The sequence below is a fragment of the Martes martes genome (assembly GCF_963455335.1).
Source record: "Martes martes genome assembly, chromosome: 5".
Lineage (NCBI taxonomy): Eukaryota > Metazoa > Chordata > Mammalia > Carnivora > Mustelidae > Martes > Martes martes.
The window spans coordinates 55,062,488-55,087,009 of record NC_137892.1 but is presented as its reverse complement, the minus strand read 5'-3'; the positions used below and the strand labels follow the sequence as shown (position 1 = coordinate 55,087,009).

The 24,522-nt window shown below is 36.8% G+C and overlaps 1 pseudogene across 1 annotated transcript in view; it reads right to left on the bottom strand.

Annotated features, from left to right (window-relative positions):
• LOC308343297 (large ribosomal subunit protein eL43-like) overlaps positions 1–23,722 on the bottom strand; it is a 116,062-nt pseudogene extending 92,340 nt beyond the window's left edge. Inside the window, exon 1 of the transcript in view lies at positions 23,609–23,722. The product of the transcript in view is annotated as a large ribosomal subunit protein eL43-like (transcript). The remainder of the gene's footprint in view (positions 1–23,608) is intronic.
• Between the last annotated feature and the right edge of the window lie 800 nt (positions 23,723–24,522).

The window sequence follows — 24,522 nt, the reverse complement described above, 5'->3', positions numbered from 1 at the left end:
CACTTGGCAGTATCCTGGCACAAAGAAATGACTCAATAAAAGGTAGAGACACATTCTTAGTATAACCCAAATCTCCCTTCTCCTATGTTGAAAGACACAGGAAGCATTCTTTGGTCCCACTTAGGAGGGAGATTGCTTCTTTTTCCTCTACCAAAGAGCAAGGGCTCCTGTCCACTGATACTCAGAGAAGCTGAGAAAGTAAGCCAGATGGTAAGTATTCTATGTTGTTGCTTCTCCTTCTTGATTTTTCCCTAAGATTTACACTATATAATTAGTAGTCAGTGAGAACCAGATAATTAAACTGTTTACATAAAAAAAAATAATAAAGCAAAACAACCACTTTTAATAAATAGGAAGTTTTGAAATATTAAAATTTACAACTTAACTGAAATATTATCTTTATAAATACACATTTTTCCCCTAGAAACTTCTAGGAAAATACTTCTGTTTTATGAGCTTTCATTCCATCATGAATTCCAGCATGATTTTGTTTTTAATTTTCTCTTTGAAATGATGGAATATTTGGGGCAATGTTCTTACTATAGTTCCTTGAAGTGTGAAAAATTAGTTATAATATCCTATAAATTGTTTTTCATTGAGAATATGTTTTTAGCAATTAGTACAATTGTGTTGATGTGTTTCCATGGATCCATTTTTCCCTGCAGCCCTATTTATATCATATTTGACTTGTAAGATATTAAATAATTCATATCTTACATTTACTCTTATCCATAACAAGAAATTACAAGGTAATTTTTCTATATTGAATTTAAACAGACTAAAAAATATGATAGAACTTGGATTTTATGTGGAAAAGGGGTCATCATAAAAAAAAGTGTCGATCTCCCCCTCAGCTACTGTCCAGAGCATGGGGAAGTAAAGTTAATTCCATTGGAAAAAACTTTCAGAGGAAGACAATTATTCTTTCATGAAGAAAAGAGTATATTGTGCTTCAAATTTGCTGCTTCACTTCAAAGGAATAGATAACTGCTCAATTCTTTGTTAAAACAGGGCAGACATACATAGGACATATTTAATATTAGAGGATATGGAAATTTGGGTGTGGTTTTTTTTTTATTGAGACTGTATAAGAAATCTGTCTACAAAAATCATCTGAAACTGCGATTTCAGTGTTAATTGAAGCGATATTCTAAGAACAACAACAGAAAAAGGACTAGAGGTTACCCCTTCCTGCGCATAACTGTGTCTCAAGGAATTTGAACTGAAGTGAGATGGGAATGGGGATGGAGAGTGCCAGAACAGCAGAGCCTGGACTTCCCCTCTCTGATGGCTGCTGTTCCTTTATGAAAAGATGGGCCTGGCCATTTAAAATAATCATAATTCCCCAACCGTGTCATGTTTGCTGAGAACATTTATTATGAATACTAACATGGAGTTTTTTCCTATGTCCCCAGCACCCCCCTGATCACCTTGTAAACGACAGCCCATCTCACCTTCATAACAACCCAATGAATCATGGGTTTTATCATCATCCCCAGTTTACAGATGAATAAACTGACACACTGACCAATTAAGGAACTTGCCTCTGGTCTTCCAGCTAGGAAGTGGTCGCCCCGTGACCGCAATCCCTGACAGTTTGGCTCCAACGGCCATGTTTTGAACCACCATGCCATGCAGCTTCGCCAGCAAGCTGTGTTAGTTTTCTTCTCCGTGAAAAAAAATGGAATTGAGTAGTAGGGAAAGATGGGTGACAGAAAAAGAGAATCTACAACAGCCTGTCACCCGTTCGAGGCCACCACAGTGCATATCTAGCATCCTTTCAAACCCAAAGGTGAGGCTAGGACTGATTATGGCAAACTCTTATTAATTCAACAAGCAACAAGGCAGAATTCAACAACATTAATTAAGTGACTTGAGGTTAAATTCTTCTAAATTATTCATCATTTTGTAAAGAATGCCTAACATTTAATCAGCTAAAGACTACCAGTGACTTTGAATTACATCTTATTTTGAATAAATCAGCACTGGCTTAACAAACCTTTATTAATTATCAATGGTTATATTCTTTGTTGGTATAAAAAAATCATTATTGATATCAGTTTATTTAAAAATGGCTGTAATTTGAAGCAATTGCTAACATCTCCCACTGGTTTTGTAAAGGCCCAACAAATGATTCAGCAGCCAGGTCTTCGTGCTACCATCTTTGTTTCTCACTGGATTAATCAGTCAGGTTTAAGGATTATAAAGAAACGAGAGGGAGTTGAGAGAGAAGGAAAGAAAGAACAAAAAGGAACAAAATTAATTTTAGGAGAGTTTTCCCCATGTTTTTTGAGAACCCTTGTTCTCAAAGTATTTTTCACTGCCAAAATACAATATGATGGCATAGGCTCAATAATTTTCCATGCATATATGCAGCTCTACGTGTGTGGGGGTGTGCTGTGGGGTGCGTGTGTATGTGCGCGTGTGGGTGACGTGTAAAAGATAATCTTGCCAACTATCAATGACATAACACACACAGAAATGCCATATTTAAAACTAAAACATTATGATCCAAAACAATCTAACATTTTTGGACATTTAACTGTTGCTTTCTAAGCAAAGATCACTAATGCAAGGTTAGGACTATGAACCTCAGGAAGACCGAAGTCCCATATGTCATTATCACGGGATTGCCTCATGGTAAGGACACCTTTTTGCCTCCCTGCCTCCTCTCCCACCGTACTCACACAAGCAAATGTGTGCACACGACAGCCACACACACTCACATACTGATGCTGCATTTATAAACTCCAACAGTCTGTTGGAAAATGAAGAACTGGCGTCAGTTACCTGAATATTTTTGTCTACTCTGACATCTAACAATTTGTCTCATTATTCCCCCCACCACCAGAGAGGCCAATCCCATCAGCAGTTAAATTGACTGATTTGTGTTTTTTTTTTTTCTTTTTAATCAAATTGTCTGCTCCTTACAAAAGTCACCTGCTTGGCAATGGTTCAACCCTGCCTTTGACCATTTCAGAGGTTTCTTTTCCTTTGCTCACTCCTTCCCAGAATTCCCTCACGCACGCCCTGCATTCCCTCACGGATCCATTATTTTTGGAGTGGGCCTTTCAGCCTTCTCTCTATGGGATTTAAGTTCACATTTCTTATTAACCCATTGCCTCTCTGACACATTTTGGTGGAAGACCTCTTTATAATTCCTATTAAGTATAAATTACCGTATAGCTCACAGGGGACACAAACTAATTTGCAAAATTCTGCAATCCTCAGCGGCCCTTCCTATCAATAGGGTCAATGAGCTCTTGTGCTTGATGAGTGAGGGGGTGGGTGAGGGGTGAGTAAGTGGGAGAGCAAAAGGCTCTGCCCTTCCTCTTAATGTATTTAATATTTGCCTTATCTATACTGAAATGGGCACGGTATTGAGACTTCTAAGAGGCCCAGTGCAGCACGTTCCAGGCAGAATGAGTCCAATAATGATGCAAAGTGCAGGGCACTGTGGTTGGTTTCAGACACACAGTGATGATGGGCTGGTAAACTCAGTTTTAGCACTGTACTCAGATCAGGGGCAAGTGACAAATGTTGGCACAGATGACTCATTTCTCTTTGGAAATTTACTTTAACTCTTCTCAGCTGCGAGAAGCAGTTTCAGTGTCCTGTTTACCAAGAAGTATTTTTGAAGGTGTCTGTAGCAATCATCTTTGCCAATTTTTGTGAATCATTTATTTCTCCCATTCAAAGTTTTAAGATACTTTTGCATAAATCTTTGATGATAATCACTTTATTGTCATTCTTTGATTAAATGAATAATATCAAAGAAAATAGAAGAAACTCTTTGGAGCCTCCCACTGACATTCAAGGGCTTTTTACATGTGAGGTCCATCAAGGTTAATGAAAGTTACCCCTGCAATTCCTTAGGCACTGGTGGGAGAATAGATCACTTAATTTCTACTCAGAGGGCATTCCCACATGGAGTAGCTGATCTGTTGGAGAAGTGAGAGATGCAAGTTGGATGAACTAGAAGCTGATATACACAGCAGGTCATATAGAACTGAAATTAATTTTTCTATTTGTCATCTTCCTAATTAATATTATGTGACCAAACTATCAGAATGGAATTTTATTTAAATCTTTTTCACCCTATTGGAAAATTTACTCTGTCCTCATAGAATATCGTAGATTGAGGCAGAGACAAAACGGAGGGTAATTGTTTGGCAGAAAACAAGTAACAAAGTAAGATTTATTTTTGGAACTCACAAGATTACCACATTTCAAATGAAAGGCAAAGCTACGTGTTCCTGGTTTTATTTTATTTAAAGTCACATTTCACTATGTCTGATATTTATCCTGGAATATTTGTGCTTAGTTATCATGAGTGAAAAATGTGCTCCTACAAGATATGCCCCTCCCAAAGAATGAACACTGGATGGGAGGGGTTATTCATCTGATCTCATAAGGTGACCAAAATAATCATTGCAAGTGATCCTACCTGACTCTTGAATGGAACATATGACTCACAGACAATGCCTACATAGTAAGCATAGAATGCATCAAGACCTTTGTACCAAGTTCATAAGAACCCAAAATTGATTAAGAGCATTAGAAACTACTTTTACCAACTTAAGTCAGAGGAGATGGTTTCTGAGTTTATCTGTATGTCTATCTTTATGTTTATCTATGTTGATCTGTAGAGTCTGTGAGTCCCCATCTGATACGACCTGCCACCCAACTCCACCTTATCATCCCCCTCTCTATATTTCTCTGCCTCCCCTGTAGTGATTCTGGATCCTTCCTGTTCCTCAACACCAAACACCCCTGTGTTGTCAGGGCCACTGTACTTGTTACTTTCTTGGCCCAGAAAGCTTCTCCCTCTTGATCGTCACGGTTCGCTCCATCAGTGACTTCACATTTTTGCTTAAATGGCATTTGATCAAAGATGTCTTCTCTGAACATCACTTGTAAACCAGCACCCTCGATCCCACTTCCACTGTTTTATTTTTCTTCCTATCACTTATTACCATCTGACATATTATGTATTTGTCTTGTTTAATGTCTCCTCTCAACTCCCAACACCAAAATGTGAGATCCGTGAGGGGCCAGTTTTGTTGTCTGCTGTTTCCTTAGCCCCCAGAATAGTACTTGGCTCATAGGAGACCCTTGATAAGTATTAGATGAATGAATGAATGAATGAATGACTTCTCCTTTGACCCACTCCTAACATCAGCTATATCATTCTCTGAAAACAATACTTGAGGAAAGCAGCATAGTTAAGGGCAGGAACTTGACTTTGCAACTTAAGATCTGAGTTTATATCTAATTTTGTCATTTATGAGTTATGAAAACTGGAGCAAGATAAATATCTCTCAGTTTCATTCTCCTCATCTATAACGTCATTATTCTCATACCTATCTTCCTGAGACATTTAAAAATATAAATCCATGTCTACTACACAGCCATCGTTACCATGTACATACTTAAAAATATTGAAACCCTTCATGACACGGAAGGCATGAATTCTCTTCCATAACTCGTGGAGTTCAAGAATTGTCACTTTTTATTTTTTCTAAAGCAGATAAAAATTCTTCAAGTCCTTTCCTAATTAGATGGAGAGAAAGGCAATATTAGTGATAATTTGGAAGTTCCTACACCTTAAGTCATGTTAAGATTCTAGTGTTCTACCCACTGCAGACTCTCTCATGAAGCACCCTCTGGTCTTCAGTTCACATTGGGCCCTTGAAAGGCTTAATGCTTGAGCAATGTCCCTTGAAGACTGATGGCTTAAGTGCTCTAAATTAGAGACTCAGAGCCTAGTCTCCACTCTTTCCAGGTATTGCCATAACTGCTTCTATCTGAGGTCTTGCTATCTCCTTGTGACATTGCATGGGGCCAAAACTCTGATTCTGTCACCTGCAGAATAAGCAAGACTCCAGCTCCTTCCTTACCCTATCTCCCAAATAACTCTCCCAACCTCTCTTACTCCTCCCACTGGCTCATTTTGGACTCTTTTTTTTTTAAGACTTTATTTATTTATTTGACAGAGAGAGATCACAAGTAGGCAGAGAGGCAGGCAGAGAGGAGGAAACAGGCTCCCTGCTGAGCAGAGAGCCCGATGCGGGGCTCGATCCCAGGACCCTGGGATCATGACCTGAGCCGAAGGCAGAGGCTTTAACCCACTGAGCCACCCAGGCGCCCCTCATTTTGGACTCTTAATCCTTGAAGGTCTTTTCCCCATTGGCACGTACAGTCCATTATTTAAAAGAGGCTGGGCTTTTCCAAGCCAAAGTATTGGGTGAGAATTACCTTTGATTCCTGGAAATTTAACAACTCTTAGGTCACAGAAAGACAATGGCTTGGCAATTTTTTTAAGGTGTGGGGAGGGGAAATCTACATATCAGAAGAGAACACAAATTATCCTACCAAAATTTAATCTAATCAAAATTCTGGAAAATAGGGACAATATACTAGCAGGCTCTTGCAACCCAGTCATATTAAAATCCCATAAAGGAAGTTCTATCACAACTCAGAGTTCTTAAATGTTTAAGTATCAGTTACTTTCCAGGCTTTGCAGCTAGAGGGTCAAATCAAGGAATAGGAGTCAGAGCAGCAACGATAAAATAAGACTTAAGGTTCTGAGGCCTCACTGGAATAACTGCTGGAATTCTTCCTTAGGTTCTTTCTCTTTACTTCCAGTTACTTGTGGGTTTTTGCTTTTTGTTTTCTGTTTTGTTTTTTTTTTTCAGTACTGCTTTTGTGTCTTTAGTCAGCCTATGTTTTCAAGTTACAGCACAGTAGTATGCTTTCCTATATCATTATCCTTGCGTGGATCCACAGAATGAAGCTATTAAAATGAAGCTGGACTAATGGCATTGCTACTTCTGTTTGTTTGGTTTTTTTAAGATTTTATTTATTTATTTGACAGACAGAGATCACAAGTAGGCGGAGAGGCAGGCAGAGAGAGAGGGGGAAGCAGGGTCCCTGCTGAGCAGAGAGCCCAATGCGGGGCTCGATCCCGGGACCCTGGGATCATGACCTGAGCCGAAGGCAGAGGCTTAACCCACTGAGCCACCCAGGCGCCCACTACTTCTGTTTTTGATAACAGTCCTGAGAGTCTGCTTTGCTAGCTCCCAAGCCTAGGACTTCTAACTTCTTTTACTAGGAGCTGACATCTTTCTCAAGCTCCTTCTCTTATTCCTTGCCACTAAATCAGGAAGCCGTGGGAACTTCCTGCTACTTTTAGAGGAAACTAGTATTTTTCTTGTCTTCCTTATTATATAGGGACTGGGGCTTCCCCAGGACAAATCCTTGTCCCTACCCAGCTCATCCCCAAATTTAGGCCATTCCTCCCAAAGGTTCCCTATTACACTTTCTCATACTTGTTTAGTAGTTTACTATTAATAAAGAACTCTCCTGCATACATTATTTTCCTTAACTCTTTCAAGAATCTTGTGTTACAGAGAATAGTATTTTCTTTATTTTCTAGAAGAAGGAAATGGGATGTAGAGTGGTTAAATGTTTTGCCCCATGTTAGAGCTACCGAGTGTTAACTGGATCTCAAACGATGGTCGTGTGACTACAAATGTTTCGCCTCTCACCCCATATGACAGCTGAAGGTTCTGATTTGTATTTCACACATTGTCAAACATAGCATGTTGTTCATTATATCTATCCAATAAATACTTGTTGACTTATTTATAACATTTGCATGTGCCAGACCATGTTTTGGAACTAGTTTGGAAGGACAGGAAGGCATTTTCCTGAACTTGGAGGGTACATACAAACTTCTGCCAGGATAATCTATATCTAATCAAATATTTCCAGAGATCAGAGAGGTCTCTGAATTATTTTATTATTGGTGATGCTGTGATTGTCCAGGGGGCAGATGGAAAATATACCTACCATAAGCCAGGAAGGGGTGGAAAGTGACAATCTTACAAAAATAATTTGGAGCAAGGTATCTACCACTCCTGAGAAGACTGTGCATGGCAGGAATAAGATGTGCTGATAATATATCTAACAAGAGAATATGATGTGGATGAAATAGTTCTTCTGGGGTAGGAGAATGAGAGATTCCAGGAGCTTAGGGGTAGCAAGGAATAGAAAAAATCATGGTGTTCTTTAGACCAATGACTATGGCCTAGGTATTGCCATTCTCAACAAATGTTTATCGGGAGATCTAAGTAGAGATAGAAATTCATAGTTGAACTATATTTCTTTGGAGGCAAAATAAGTTTAGAACTGAACGTGAGTGTCTGAATTTAAGAATGTTAAACTAAGGCTATGAAACTAGAAAATATGAGCTATCCAGCCTTTTTGCTGGTTGCAGTGTCTGTTAATATATTAACTTCAGAGGGATCACAATTCTTTTCCCTTTCTACATTGTAATTTTTAGCTGTAGCAATTTCCAGTGTAAAGAGAAATTAGATTTTACACACTAAGGTCAACAACTCCAGCCAAGATAGAATATCTAAATTAATGCCATTATTCTCAGATTTTTTAAGAAATGGTTTCTAGTTTTTAAATTGCAAAAGACCAATGCTATATTTTAAATCTTGTATATACAAATAGAAATATTTGTATACATAAATGAAAGAATAACATTTCCTTTTTCATCAGATTGCCTTACAAGCTTTGCCTTCCCACTTTTCCATTGTGTCTGCCCACTCCAAATATTGAATATGAAGTGGAGCCACTAATTCAATTATTTCAGTGTCCAATTGTTTGCTTCGACTGTCATAATGGCTAAATATTTAGCAATTGATTGGATTTAAAAAATGACACCAACATGAAGAGAATATGTCTCATCTGTTATTCACCCATGTACACTACAAATAACTGATCTGCTGGCCGTTAGACTAGCTCTAGCACACCTTCCAATTTTATTAATCTCTGTTTGGTCTGAAAACTATCTTGAGCTGATATCTGCCCTCGTTGCCATTTCTCCTCTCCTATTTCAGTGGTCTCATTTCTTTCAAAATAGAATTTGTTTTATTTTCCATATCTACGAGTAATAAAAAATGTAGAAATGAATCATTTATTTTTGCCCTTACTAATCAGAGCCTGAATTTGTAAATTGTAGGTAGCCTTTTAGTTAACTACAAAAAAACGTTAGAAGAGAATTGCATGGCAGTAGGTAAAGTTTACTGAGCCCTGCATTTGAATAATATGATGATGTTGTATACAGACTAATCAATGTATTTTACTCCTTATATCTGTTCCAAAAGTCAACATTTAGAAGTCAAATTGTCCACACTTGAGGTAGGCTTGAAAGTTCATTGTTTAAAAGTCTAAGAAACATCTTCTCATCCAGTATTGTTATAGGAAATGAACAAGATGTTCTTGTTCTGCTTTCAAAGGAATTTAAAATTGTTTCTGATTCCATATAACTCAGGAGTAATTCTGAGTATTTTTATAAAATAACAATATGCAATTTCCACTAGACTTGGAGTCACAAAATCATTATTGTTACTATGGAGTTTCTTAACAATTTCGTTTGGTTCCCAAATGGACATGAATACTTGTGTGTGCCGTAGATTGTCTGATACCTCAATATTCCTCTGATTTAGTTCCAACAGGAGAGGGGAGAAAAGATAATTAAATTTCAAGAAAAAATTTTAGTAGTATAGGTAAAAACAGATAAATTATACATAAGAAGAAAGAAGCAATATTTTATGAGCTATACAAATCATGTTCTGATAGACACTCTCCTGCTCAAAAACTCCCTCTTGCCTATGGAATCACAGCCAACTCCAAACTCCTTAGCAAAGTCATTGAGCATAAACAGACTTGTTCACTCTTGACTTCCATCACTCCTCCTCAAGCAGTTTACGTTATGTCCAGTCCAGGTACTACCTGTCACACACAAATGCTCTGCTTTTGCTCACCTTGATGCCTTTTCTCTTGCCATTTTCCTATCTGGGATGTATCAATCCTGTCAAACCATTCCTGTCCCTCTTATACCATCACTCCAGTTGAATGCATCTTTCAAGGCTGTGTTGAAGTGGTTTCTCCTCTGTGAAGTCTTCCTAACTCAGCTGGAAGAAATCTCATTGATTTGTTCTGATGGAATTTTGTGGCTTTCTGTTCTTATTCATCATAGTCTACCTTTTATTATGGTTGTGCACTTGACTTTTTTGCTATATTGTAGAATTCCTAAGGCTGGAGAAGATGCCTTATTCATTTTTATATCTCCCCATGATCCAAGTGAAATACCTTACTGACAGTAGATCAAGAAAGATTTGTTGCATTCAACCAAACTGAAAAACATGAACTCCATTGAGAATCCAACGATCAGAATTAAATGTCTTAGTGTTTTTATTAAATAGAATTCTACCTCTCTTCCTCCTCTCTTTGTAAGTGAAGTTCGGATATTTCAAACCACTAAGAAAAATTAAAGGCTTTAAAAATTAGTGATGAGACTATTTTTCATCATATTCTGATCAAACATTGAAGGAGAAAGATGAAATAAATGGGAATCAGCATTGTATGTTCCTCAAAATATACATTGGGTGTGATTATGAAAAATTACCAGGTAGATGGCTTTGGGGCTAATGATGTCACAAGCTATTTAAATTGTCTATCATTTAGAAGTGGCATACCTTGGTGTTCCGCCTTGACTGAACTTGAGGCTCTTGTCAGAGGGAGCCCTCCAATCTAAAGAGGCAAAGTTGTATAACCTTCTTAATAACCACCTAGTACTTTTCAGTGAACTGTGTTCTTCCACTGGGACAAATGCCTTCTAATATTTTATATATTCCTGGTCAGTGACTTAAAAAAAAAAAAAAAAAACCTACCCAATTGCAGTCTGCCATTCAAAAGGAATATTTCTGCAAAGAAAAAGATGTGAAAATGTAGGCATTCAAGTGAAAATTCAATCCTTCACAGTACAGAGCCTCTGCGAAGTCTTTTAAATGACCCTTTTTATCATGGTGCCATGTCTGTACCTTTCTGAATAGTGAGACCTGGTAAGAAAAATAGATGTATGTATACAAGTGGTTGAGTAATGTATTACTCATATGCACTTTGTTCTTTTTGGCAAACTGACCTTATCAAAGGAAAGAAAGCTATACATTGTGACAAGCTGAGCCTTACCAGAAAGTCTGAATTAGAAGTGCGAGTCCTCTGTTATCTGGATTAAAATGTGATCAGAACAAAAAAAAAAAAAAATTGTCATTTAACCTCTTGAGAAGTGGAGATGCTAGAGAATTGAGTTCTTTTTAAATCAAGACCTAGCCTTCTTGTTACATTTAGATTAAGCCATCAGAGATGATTTACATTAAAAACAATAACAAAAATAAATACTTTTTTCCTCTGAACACTTATCAAGTGTTTTTTGTAATGTTCAAATAAAGTGTTAGATTTTTTTGATTGCCTATACTTCTATAGAGAATTATTTTAAGAAGATGGTGATCAAATAACCTTCATCATTTTATCCAGGGCAAATCCTGTGCCTTATTTCCTACCTCCATAGATCACTTTTAAATGAAAAATTAAACTTTTGCCATAATATTACACAGTTAGCAGAAGGCTTTGGTAGTTATTTGAGAAGCCTCTTGGAACATACAAGACTTAACACCAATATAACCCATTTAGTACAAATAGCAAACTATTTTTCAAATTCGTTAGTGCAGGAATAGTGAATCAAATTCATTCCTTTCAAAATAAACAGACATATACAAGTCAGCTCATCTGTGGTCTTATTTCCTTTATAATAAACAACCCCTTTCCAAGCAAGTACACAAAGATGGACAAAATAATCTGGAATGGATAAAGCCAAGAGGGAAAAAAATGGCATCTGACATAGCACACAGGCACACAAAACTATCGCAATTTTATTCACATTACAAGAGTATGTATGTTGCTGCTGCCCAGTTATTGTGCATGTGAATTTGCCAGATCTAGATGTATTTGCCTAATTAATTACTATGCTGTTCAACAATGATGGGTAATGGTCCAAACAGCCTGCTCCCCTTCAGATCACCGATGGAATTCATGCACGCATAATGTCCTCTCTTCAGAAAATGATCCCAACAAGCTCTATAATTATTTTTTTTCTTTTGAAATAAAAGCATCAATTCAATTATATGTTAAAACAGTTTATAGGAGAAGGAAAGGAAATGAAGCAGGATCTCTCTCTCTCTCTCTCTTTACCTTTCTGGGTAGAAAGCTGGTAGGCGAGCTTCCCCCACTCTACTCTTTCTAATAGCAAACTTCGATATTAAAAAATAATTGCTGATCAAAATTGTTCATCATTACCCTTAATTAGTCTGTTGGTTTTCAATAGTTTTCTTCGTTAAAACAGATGAAGGTGTGTTCTTCCACGTTCAATTATACAATGCTATCCCTCCGTGCTGGTAAGCAGATGACTAAGCTTATGATGTAGCAGATCAAACAAAGAACTCTCGTGTACAAATGCTTGGCAGTCCCCATAAACTGGGCTAATTAGCATTGTAATTAACTCACGTGACGACTACAACAAAATCAGAGTAACCTAAGAATCACTTAGAAAGGATACTAAGTGGTGCCCTCCCCAACTCACTCACTCACACACACACACACACACACACACACACACACTTTGTTTCTAGTGCTGGGAGAACCCGAGTCACATGCTCCCACCAGCTGCGCAGCTCTGCACCTCCTGGGGGCTCAAACTAAGTTCTCTGCCGAGGCTTGGACAGCAAAGGATGTAAGGGGCTCTGCTGTGTCTGCTCTACTGATGTTGTTAAGATTTTAGTGTAGTGCAGGAGGTTGCCTGCAGTTAAAGTAGCTTATTAAAAAGGATTTCTTTCTTCCTTTGCCTTTGCTGAAGTGGACAGATACAGTTCTCTTTGTTAGCTTGAGAAACGAAAGCAAGAGTGGACATTTGGACTTCCTTCAATGCAGACCTATGTGCTCAGGTAGAAGCAAATGTTAAGTACACACATGGAGTTCTACTTACATGCTTCCACACCGATATCGCCTATAAAAGAGTGGGGTCCGCAAGCCTAAATGATTTTCTTTGGAATTTCTCATGTAATGATGAAGGCATCTGGCTAATTGATACAGATTCTCTTACTAATTTTATACAATTATGAAAAATAGTTCCAAAGTTCTATCAGAGAGAGGAAGTTCAGAGACCATAAGTAAAAATCAAAGGGAAAAAAAAGACGAGTGGAGAAAAACAAGTTAATATTTGGAATAGCAGAATTCCCTCTTTACATAACTTTGTGTCACCTAAGATTAATTATTCTTTGTTCAAGCATTCTCACTTTTTATTTCATTTGATCCTCACAATTACCTTGCAAAAGAGCTATGGAAGGTATTTTAATTCCCACTTTACACAACAGGAAATGGCCTCAGAAGTGTTAAGTGACAGAGAACATAATCAACACAGAACATAATCCCTCAGACTTTTAGTTCAGTGAGCCTTCCACTTTGGCAAGCAGACCATGCTGAGACTAGCTCCCTGAGACTAGGAAAGTTTCTTTTTGGTTTTGTTTTTTTAAATTTAGTCTTTATCTAACTTCGACTTGTTATTTTAAATTTTCTGACTTAAACTTGCTAAATTGTTCTTAGTTTGTTACTATCTTTAGACCTACATACATATATAAAATATCAATCATTATTCAAAAAAAATTGGAGATTAATTCTATTATAACACATTTTAGCATTATCTAAAGTTAATTCCTCTGGGGGCGCCTGGGTGGCTCAGTCAGCTAAGCGTCCACCTTCGGCTCAGGTCATGGTCTCAGGGTCCTGGGATAGAGCCCCACAAGGAATCTGCTTCTGCCTCTCCCTCTGCCCTCCCCCATGCTCATGCTCTCTTAAATAAAGAAATAAAATCTTTAAAAATAATAATAATAAAATAAAATTACCTCCTCAAAAGTTACGCTTATCCACTCTTTTTTTAGTGACTGGAGTAGATTAACTGAAGATCTCAGATTCTGTACTCCCTTTTTTCAAGGCCAATGTCCATTTATTTGGGAGAGAATTACATTTGTTCTCCTTTAAAGAAAAGTTCATGTAATTAACAGCCACGAAAATATAAAAATTTTGACCTCACTAATGAGTCAGTTGGTCATTTGATGTATTACCTACCTCAGTTTACTCTATTTGATAGAATTTGACCAACTAGTTTTCAAAACAGCAGATCCAGTCTTGTGTTAGATAAAGCCTAAATGGCAGTGTAAGATTGTTGATTCTCAGGATTGATGGCAAAAGCTCGGTAAATATTCATAAAATGTTATTTGAGATTTCCTAAAGAATAGTTGCAACAGAAATGAAATGGATACATTATTACCAAAAACTTGTGTTTACATTCTGTGTGATACAGGAATACTCGTAATTAAGATACAGTTTGTTCTTGGTATGTCATAAAATTATGTATGGACAAGCTAGCTCTTAACAAAAAAGAAATAACAAAAGACCTAGATTGGCATTTGGAGTGACTGCTGGGAATCAGACAGCTAATCCAAAGAAAACATGTACCCTCTGCTTCTACTTTCTTGTCTCCTTTTACAGAAGAATGTGGGAAAGTGAAATTAGGGGTGCAGTGGCTATGATTTAGCCAGCTTAATTATAATAGGGGCATAACTAAATTGACAGAAGGGTCATCAGTAGTAAGTGAGGGTAAGACTGATATAGCACACCCTTCATACTCTTCTAAGTCTCCAGGTTTAATTGGTGTTAGAAATGGAGAAAGGAAGATTCCAATACAGATTTCTTCTTAATTTGCAAACTACAAAAATAATTTTGGGCCCTGTCCGCTACCTGGTTTTGAAATTTAAATAGAAAAGATACAAGACACAGATAAGCCAAAGAAATCTGGCAGTAGGATATCTTGTACTCCACCATTGAAGCATAAATTAGCATCTGATGGATCACTTAAATGAAATGCGATTTTTCAGGAGAAAAGAATTAAGGAAAACAGGAAATAAGATTATTACTAATCGAGACCCAAAAGTACGTCAATGGTCTATGGAGGAAACTAAAATTGCAAAATAGTCTACAAATTAATAAGTGCAAAGTAATATAAAATATATTAAAAATATATAAAATATGCATTATGATCTATTATTATGTTTACTTTATCATTATGCATCATATCATTGCATTTCTCCATGCTAGTGCCTTCTCCTCTTCCTTTTCTTTCATCCCCTCCATCTGGAATCCAAGGGTAGGCTTTCAGACACCCTTGCCCACCTGAAATTGCATGGTGATTTTTTCTATGCAACTGTATTTGTATACTTGTGAGAGGATGATCCATAACTTTTGTCAGATACATTAAGAAGCCCGCATCCCCAAATGGTTAACTCAGAGTCCTATAGCTAATCAACATGAACTTCCCAATGATTTTTCCCCTTTAAAATTTTCCCATCTAGACCTTCAATACTCACACCCTGATTGTGTTTCCCACACGCATTCTTTACCTCCTGTCTCCCTTCTCTAACTCATCATCTATAGCAAATACCGTCAAACCAATCTTATTAAAAACATCATCTGTATGGGTCTCGAATCCATTAAAAAAAAAAAAAGCAAATAAAAACACAAATAATTTTCACTTTACTTACAGGGTTTAGACCTCTCATTTTGGCATTCAAATCCATCTAATACTGGGTTCTTTCTCACCACTACTAAGGGTGGCGAACATTTATGGAGTGGCATTAATGTGCCAGGAACAATGCTAAGTGCTTTGCATAAATGGACTCACATAATCTCTCAAATGTCTCTATAAGATCAGTTCTATTCGAATCATAACACTTACAGATGCTTTATTGAGGCTTAAGAGGTGAGGTCATCTGCCAACTTTACACACTAAGAGACAGATCGTGAATTCAAACCCAAGCTGCTTTTCCCTGCATGAGTTTTTAGCCATGAAGCTCCTTCCTGCCTACCTAATTTGCTTCTTGCCAATGTGAATCTTCCTCTCTAGACAAAGGAGGTTTTTACTATCAACTGAACAAAGCATATTTCTGACCTCCAGCCTTTTTCAAACTCCATCTTCCCTGTTCTCCAAAGTCTCACCTCTCCTATAATAAGCTCTTTGTAGCTCTTCTTAGAACCAAAATGTTCCCTGTCCGCTTCCATTGTGCTGATCATAAACAATTTTGCTTTGTGACTTTTCTCTAATTGGAGAGTAAGCCACTGGCGGGCAGGGCTTTGATCTGGTATTTTTGTTCTGTCATCTTCGGCACATCAACCAGGTCCTTTCATCAAGTTTGCACTAAAAAAAAAAAATACACACTGAGGGAATAAATTAACCTGAACTTCTAGAGAGTGTCACGTTTGAAAAATGATACTCTAATTAGTTCTCTAACATTCCATTATATTTTGATAAAAGCTCCTGTATATGGTGGCAGATGGGCTTATCAGCTATTGCTACCATTTTGAAACTGGCTTTCTATATTTTCTCAGTTTGCCTGAGGTAAATTTGATAGGCAATACAAAGAAGTAGCCCAAGGTGAGTGCCTGTGTGCGTGATTTGGGGAGAAGAATTCGTTTTCATCTAAGAAATGCTTTGTTAGAAATGAATAATAAAAGAAATCACGTCGCCAATTTTTTTTTCCTTTAAATGAATTCAGTGCTACTGGTTTATCTTCTTCTCAAGAAAAGGATCTATTTAGAGAAGAATCTCTCCCTGATCCAGAGTCAGAATTTCTGCTCAATAAGAGCAAGAAAATTCCAAGGATTCAAATTTATACACAGTTCTTGGGAACAGTAAGAGCCTTCCGTTCTTTTAATCCTTCCTTGGGATATGTGAAACAGGACAAGTCTCTAGTTCATGGGCCAATGTCAGATTGCCCCATCAATGCATCTCTTGAGGGCTGGGTCCTTTCTCACCATCAGACATTCTAGCACCGACTGATAGAAAGATAACAGGGAAGGAAGAGCTCTACTCCTATGCTTAAGAACTCAATTCTCTCACGCAGAACTATCTACATTCAAATTCTTCTGTTTTCTTCTCTTATATACATAGAACACCTTGTGTCTTCCACATCTAATGAAAACATATATTACCCATTTTATTGTCCAATCTTTAGAAATATGTATTATGGAAGATACATTGTATAATAATTCATGTTACAGCTAATCTGGTTAATTATATTATGTACACGTGTATTGCAAATTTATAATAGAACGCTTTTACTATTTAAAAAATCCTTTTGAAATTTCTAAAAGTAGCTCATTCCTGAAGCATCTAATCTCTCAGTGGATAACACCCAGGGCTTAGATGCATCACTATAAATGACTCAGCTTTCCTTTTAATAGTTTAAAATGCAGGGCTTAGACTAAATCAGGAATCACTTAAATGCTTACAGACGGAAGGCAGATAATGAATGCTTGAAGTGGAGTTGGTGGAAATCTCTCTGAGAAGTACTGAGGACTGAGGCAAATTGAAGAAAGTATGCCCCGTCCAAAGAGAATAGCTAATGTTCAGTCCCAGATGATTTCACCCTCTAAGACCCAGTGTTAGAAAACTTTCCAGTTCTTCATGAGAAGCAAGGTTTTTTGTTTTTGTTTTTGTTTTTTAAGTAAAATGTCCTGGGTTTGGGGGGTTTCTTTGAAGATTTTTATCTATTTGAGAGAGAGAAAAGGCACTAGCAGGGGATGGGACAGAGGGAGAAGAGAAGGAGCATCCCCCCTGAGCAGGGAGCCCGATGCAGGGCTCAATTCCAGGACCCTGCTACCATGACCTGAGCCAAAGGTAGAGGCCTAACCCACTGAGCCACCCAGGTACTCCCGAAAAGCCCTGGTTTTTTGATTTAAAAAATCTTGAAAACTGGATAGTTCAAACAAAGCATATATGAGAATGGGATGTAGCCCAGAAGCTACTAGTTTGTTACTGAATGGTGGACTGAATGATTCATACCTACTTATTTGACCCATGTAATATGTACATATGTATGCAGCTATTTTCAATATATAGTTTCAAAAACCTTTTAAAAATCAAAGATATTCAACCATAATCAGTGTGGCTGAATTAAAAACAATTTCTCTCAGATACTCTATTAAAAATACTTGGTAAACGGAGGAATACATTGCTATAACGTATCGCAACTTCAACAAAATTTTTCATTCTGATCTTCATGACGTGCTCACCCATAAACTATAGTTAAGATTCAGTAAGAATTTTCAGATGGATCTAAAACTGTACCCAAAGAAAGGTTATTAGGCTCTGGATCATCCCAGAAAATATTTAACAAATAATTTGCGATAGGGATGAATCCAAGGGCACCTGGGTGGCTCAGTCAGTTAGGCATCCAACTCTTGGTTTCCACTCAGATCATAATCTCAAGGTCCTGAGATCAAGTCCCACATCAGGCTCCAAGCTCAGTGGGGAATCTGCTTGAGATTCTCTCCCTCTCACTTTCCCTCAGCCTCTCCCCCTGCTCACTCTCTCTCTCTCTTTCTCTAAAATAAATAAATAAATCTTAAGGGGGAAAAAAAAAGAAAGAAAAGAATTAGCCTCATCTTATTTAATGTCTTCTTAATGCATATGATAAAATGAGTGTTATTGCTTACCCTAAGACTGGGGAAATGACTTGATGATCTGCCATCCATCTGGCTTGGTCTTAATTCTTAAAAAGGTAGCTCTTTTTTGGAGCATTCCACTGAGTAGATTGGATGGATATTATGGAAAGGTAGGAAATGAAAATTCCTTCCCCTGTGAAAGCTTTGAATATGATTTAAAATATCGAACACATATATGAAATGAAATAACAAGTTTATTTTACAAACTGATATGGTAGAAATTAATGCCAAGCAGTGCCAAGACAAAAAGGAATCTGATCAAGTGGGTCAATCACCACAGTCTCCTGGAAGTGAATCTCATACTGGACTTTGAAGAAAGTTATGAGGCCAGGCAAGGCAGAGATTAACAAGTCCTGCTAGGTCTACTGTGTTTTATGTTTGAAGTGATAAGACGAATAAGTCAAGTGCAAGACTCTCCAGACAAATGAGATAAAAGGCAGCAGTTACAAACAAAGGAAAAACGGTGCCATTCCATAAAATGGAGTACTGATACAGGATATGTGAAAAATAATAATTACCACATTCATCCATTAGAGTTCATTTGAATATTGCATTAAATCCAGTTTGTTAGCATTATTACCCTTCATTTTGACCAAAGAATAGTGCTTTGATAACTGACATACCTTATTAGAGTTCTGTGTCTGCTTTTGCTGAAAAGTGAATATTGTAAATATATTGCTATTTACAAATTCACATTCAGTTCAATTTAAGAAGTGTTTAGGAAATGTCACAGTCTCTATAATCAAATAATGATATATATGAGAAACATGGCACAATTTCTGACTCATATTAGTAATCAGCATGGCATGGAGGAATGAAGTGTGGTAGAATAAAGCGGACATGGATTTGAATTTATTTTGTCACTTGATAGCCTGGTGATCATGGGCAAGTCAACCAAATTCTCTGACTTTCAGTTTCCTGATGTGTAAAATAAATAGTCCCTATTTTGTGAGATTGTTCAAAAGATGAGCAAAAATAAAATGTGAATCATGGCAGATGGCATTAAGTAATAACTATTATTATGAAAATTATCATTATTAGTCATATAACAATTGTAAGTTCCCTTATAAAATTCATAAACACTCTGGTAATGAATCGATTACTAAATTGCTATTGTAATGAAGGTAGGACATCTTTCTTAAGTTACAATTTTAGAATCTTTTAAGCAGAAATATATTATTTAAATTTCTTTACCTGTAGTCCTTAATTTAAATATTAACTAGCTCAGAATCTTAGCTAAAACATATGCACACTCATTTTTCCACAAAATATAATAAGATGTTTGTGATAGATTATATTACTGTGCTTCACAAGAAGAAAGAAAAGAAAAAAGAAAAGAAGGAAGGGCTAGTGGGAAGGGGAAGGAGGGAAGGGGAAAGAAAAAAGAAGGAAAGGAGGGAGGGAGGGAGGAAGGAAGGGAGGGGGAGGGAGGGAGGGAGAGAGGGAAGAAAGGAAGGAAGGAAGGAAGGAGAGAAAGAGAGAAATTTCCCCTGGGATTCTTGTGGAAAATTAATCTGCTAATTTCTAAACCTCACTGTGATTCAAAATGCCTTGTTGAGTCTTGAACACATGTATTGTTTTAAACATAACAGATGCTTCCGTGTGGGGCATGGTTTTCCACCCTCTGCTTCACTTATAAGACAGAAAGAATGGGGTAGTGCTGCAGCCTAGCTGTGTAACCCAAAAGAAAAATACAGCCCAGAAAAAGTGCAAGAATGATCACTATTCAGAATATTGCTTCTAAGTGCAGCACTAGGTAAAGAACACCTGAGCAAGGACACTCATTAGATTTCCGTACACCAGATACACTCCTACACGTGAAAGGGAGGAAAGAGCCCCCTTGATTTGTGTTTATGAGATTACAAATCATTCCTCCAGAAAATATAGAAAGACTCTCCCTCGGGTATATAACATAAATACCAAAGTCAATTAATTCCATTAAAGCCTCTGAAAAAAAAACTAAAATTCCAGACATCTGTATTGATCTAAATCTGAATTTACCTGGAGATACATATATCAGGTAAATTCATCCTAAGATAAAAATAGGCTAAAAGAAAGAGATGCGAAATGCACATTCATCAGGATTCAAGTGTAACACCTAAAGAATGAGCCAATTATTTTACCCTTGGGGAGACCAAGGTTAAATTATGAAGATCTTTCCTGGTACTTTCTGTATCAAAAACATTTTAATCATAATTCAAATTCTCTCTTTCTCTGGTTTTATAGATGCTGCTTCTTTGTTTATTTCACTTTATTTATGCAGAAATGATACCAAAAAAAGAAAACTACCTACGTAAGTTTAGCAAGATTAAAACATGGACATTTTAATTTATCATAAACAGTTGATTTTTTAAATACTTATGGACTTCTTGCTTTTCAGTAATTCTAAATATCAAATCCATCTTTTAGGATGAGCCAAGTTCAGCAGCCTGTGGCCTAAAAACTTATCAACTATACACATTTGAAAGCACCATTTTTCTTATCATAAAGCTACAAACATCTGCACTGATTACAATTAAAAACAGTGTAAAAGATTATCACTCCAATTATAGCTTCTTGTTCTCATCAAAATTCAGAACTGCCCTCAGACAGCAACGTGTGTGATGCCCATATGCCTTTTTCTTTGAAATGAAACCTCCCTGAGAAATTTTCCACTTCTTTAAAACAATGAATATGTGTAGTTGCACTGAATTTATCTTTATCAGAAAACCGGCCTTTTATTGAGACACATGTTCAAAACTCTTCGAAAGCCCATTTTTTCCTTTCTGATTATGTGAATCTACATAAAAGAAATGAAGAAAAGCACCAGTATGCTACCCAACAAAAAAGTTTCCAGTTTTCCAGTTTTGGGGAGTTTTTCTGAATGTTGTTTTAAGGGACACTACTCTCTATGGTTCACAATATTACTGAAATTAAAAAGTATAGACAAGCTGCTGGATTTGAAATATGTATGCATTAAATTATTACAGAATATTACATTAAAAACAGAACCAATACTTCTCAGAACTCTGTAAGTTGTTTCTTTGAAGACCGTATGCAATAATTATTTAAAAAGATATAAAAACCAAATACATTTTTTAAAGTATCAGATCAGGTGAGAAATTATATAATAAAATCACTTGAAAAATCACTAAAAACGGTTATTTATGGATCTATATCTACATACAGATATAAAAAATATCACTAAATGTTTGTTTAGGATCTAGTATTGCCACTTAAGGCAAAAAAAAAAAATGGGGGGGAATATTTGGTTTTTTGTGCAACTTAAATTTTCCACCACAGTTGTTTAAAAATCTATAAATGAGGAGAAAAGTGAAAATGCAAATCTGACCTCTTTAAGCAAACTTACACTAAAATTTAGTACAAAGTTGAGAAATTAAAGAACATTCTGTTTGGGGCAACACTTAAAAAGAACATCCTTACTTTAAAATACCTGTTCATCATCTAAATTAAATGGTGAAGGGGCACCTAGGTGGCTCAGTGGGTTAAGCCTCTGTCTTTGGCTCAGGTCATGATCTTAGGGTCCTGGGATCGAGTCCTGCATCGGGCTCTCTGCCCAGCGGGGAGCCTGCTTCTCCCTTTCCCTCTGCCTGTCACTCTGCCTACTTGTGATCTCTCTCTCTCTGTCAAATAAATAAATAAAATATTTTAAAAAATTAATTAAATGTTGAAAACACAAACATTCAAAAAGAATACAACTAAGGCAAATCCATCGTATCAATCAGAAAATGTTAAATTCATATTTTATGAATTTCTATGTTCATAAATTGAATCTTTGAAACTAAATGTTTAATAAACATGCCAAAAATAAGGCAAAAATAAAATTATTTTCCCACTATGATATTATGTAAAATGTATGAAAGTTAAATTTCTACACCTCTTCAACAAGAAATTCATTTAGTAAATTCTTTCAGCAGGGATATTTTAAAGAAAATATTTATCAGCCATTGATCACCATGTATATAAAGTTCCAACTTGTATTTCTTATTGCTCTCCAACCACAATAAAACAATACAATTCTTAGGCCACAGTCTTCAAAATTCCTGTTTTGCAGATATAATGCCACAGCTTTTTTCACTAAAAGCCCCCTTTTTAAATTATTTACAAACCTTAATCCTTGATCCATGTCTAAAGCTATGCAGGTGCTTGTTACATAAATATGGAAATCTGCTGCCTTGCGTCATTAAAAGGCATCTATACCTCATCAGTGACAATATTATAAATCTAACCTTTTCACATTATACCAAAGGCACCTATATTCCCAGAGTGGAATGGTTTCTGTCTGCAGGTACACTAAGTGTAATATTATAATATTAATAATATTAAAATGTATGATTATTATTAATCATACTAAGTGTAATATTAAAATGTATGATTCAGTGGAATCAAAAGGGAGAATCCCAATGCCAATGGAATAAATCTCAAACAGGAAAGATAGAAATGTGTAATTTTGGTTAAGTGCACTTGATACCAGTTGAAGATTGACTTGTTAAAGAAAGTTCAAGGACACTTGCTATACATATAAATAGTGTGGATAAGGACATTTTAATGACATTTTGCAAGGATAACAATGGAAAGTCGTGTTTCTGTGAGTGACAAAAATACCTTAGGTGGTAAACTTACACCTTTACAGTTTGATGTTCCAAGCACTCCTTGTAGGGAAGCCACATCAGAAGGGAGGTAAGAGAAGAGTGTCTGAGAATATAACTATTTTAGGTGTTTCCAAGAAAGTGGTTCTTTGACTTTATCATCTCAACAGTAGAGTGCTGAAGAGGAGATTTTAGGGGTGGGGGGTGCTGATAGAAGTGGGAGCGCACGTGTGCACACGCACACACATAATCTTCAAGTCTTTGAAAAACCGAAAACCAAAACAAGAATTTTAAAGTGAAGATGCGGAGAAAGAATGGAGTGGAATAGAATGGAAAGGAAAAGGAAAGGAAAAAGAGCCCTAATTCTTGGACTAGATCCACCCAAGCCAAAATGGCACCCAAAATTGAAAGCCAGATTACTTCAACGGCTGGGATTCTTTAACCCAAAACCCTTATATTCTTCAAGCACACTAACTCCTTTTCGCCCGAATTCTCTGAATAATTATGATCATTCCTCTCTCTCATTTGCCTTGTCGACACAATCTAAATACGGACAGGAATTGGTTCCCTGAGATCAGAAGGTCTTGAGGAGACTTCTCCTCGGCCACTAGATGGCATGAAAGCACCGCATTGGGCCCACGCGGCCAAGCCGCCGCTTTCCACATCGACGCGTTTATTCTCCTGCTGAGAGCTCAGTGTTCAGTCAAGTAAGATGCATTTTCTTTCAGAGAAATCTTTCTGTGTCGCATGACACTTTTCAGGACACAAAGGGGGTATTCTACCCTCCCCCCCAACACACACACTCAGAAAATGTCGAATTAAATTTGGAATAGTAAAAATCATTTCAGTATTTACTGGGGCTTCCTGAGAACTTTACCTTTCAGTTCTTTAGGGGATAGTCTGCTATTTGTTATGCAGTCTTCCTTAATAGGTGGTTAGAGGGGAAGAGAAGTCCCCTCAGCATTACGCCTGAGCTCAAACAACTGCAGACAAAGTTTGCATATTCTCAGTCATCTCTCTCTTTCCCCTGATTTTTTTTTTTTTCATCAAAAATTCTCTTTGTCCTTCTTCATCTGATATTGTGGGGTCTCTCATTAAGGACCGTAATATGAAAAGCTGGATTTAAAACTGCTGTCAGAATGGCGGTTGTCCTCTTTTAATATGCTTTCCCAGCAAAGCAAAAGGAAATGTCTTTGTTCTTGCTTTTCAAATGCAATGTTTTTGCTTCATTTAATGTTTCTGCCTGATCACTAGGCACCTTCTAACCCACCCTCCAAACTTTGAGATATACTTTGAGATATACTTTCATACTGGATGTATTTCCAGCTTCCCAGTATATGTAGAAGGCATATACCTCTGTGTGCCTCCAAGACAGGAACAATTACCATATTCCTCTGGATATTATCACCATCTCTCTTCACAAATCTCCATTGTAAAAGCTGTTTTGATCTTCTCGATAAGTGCT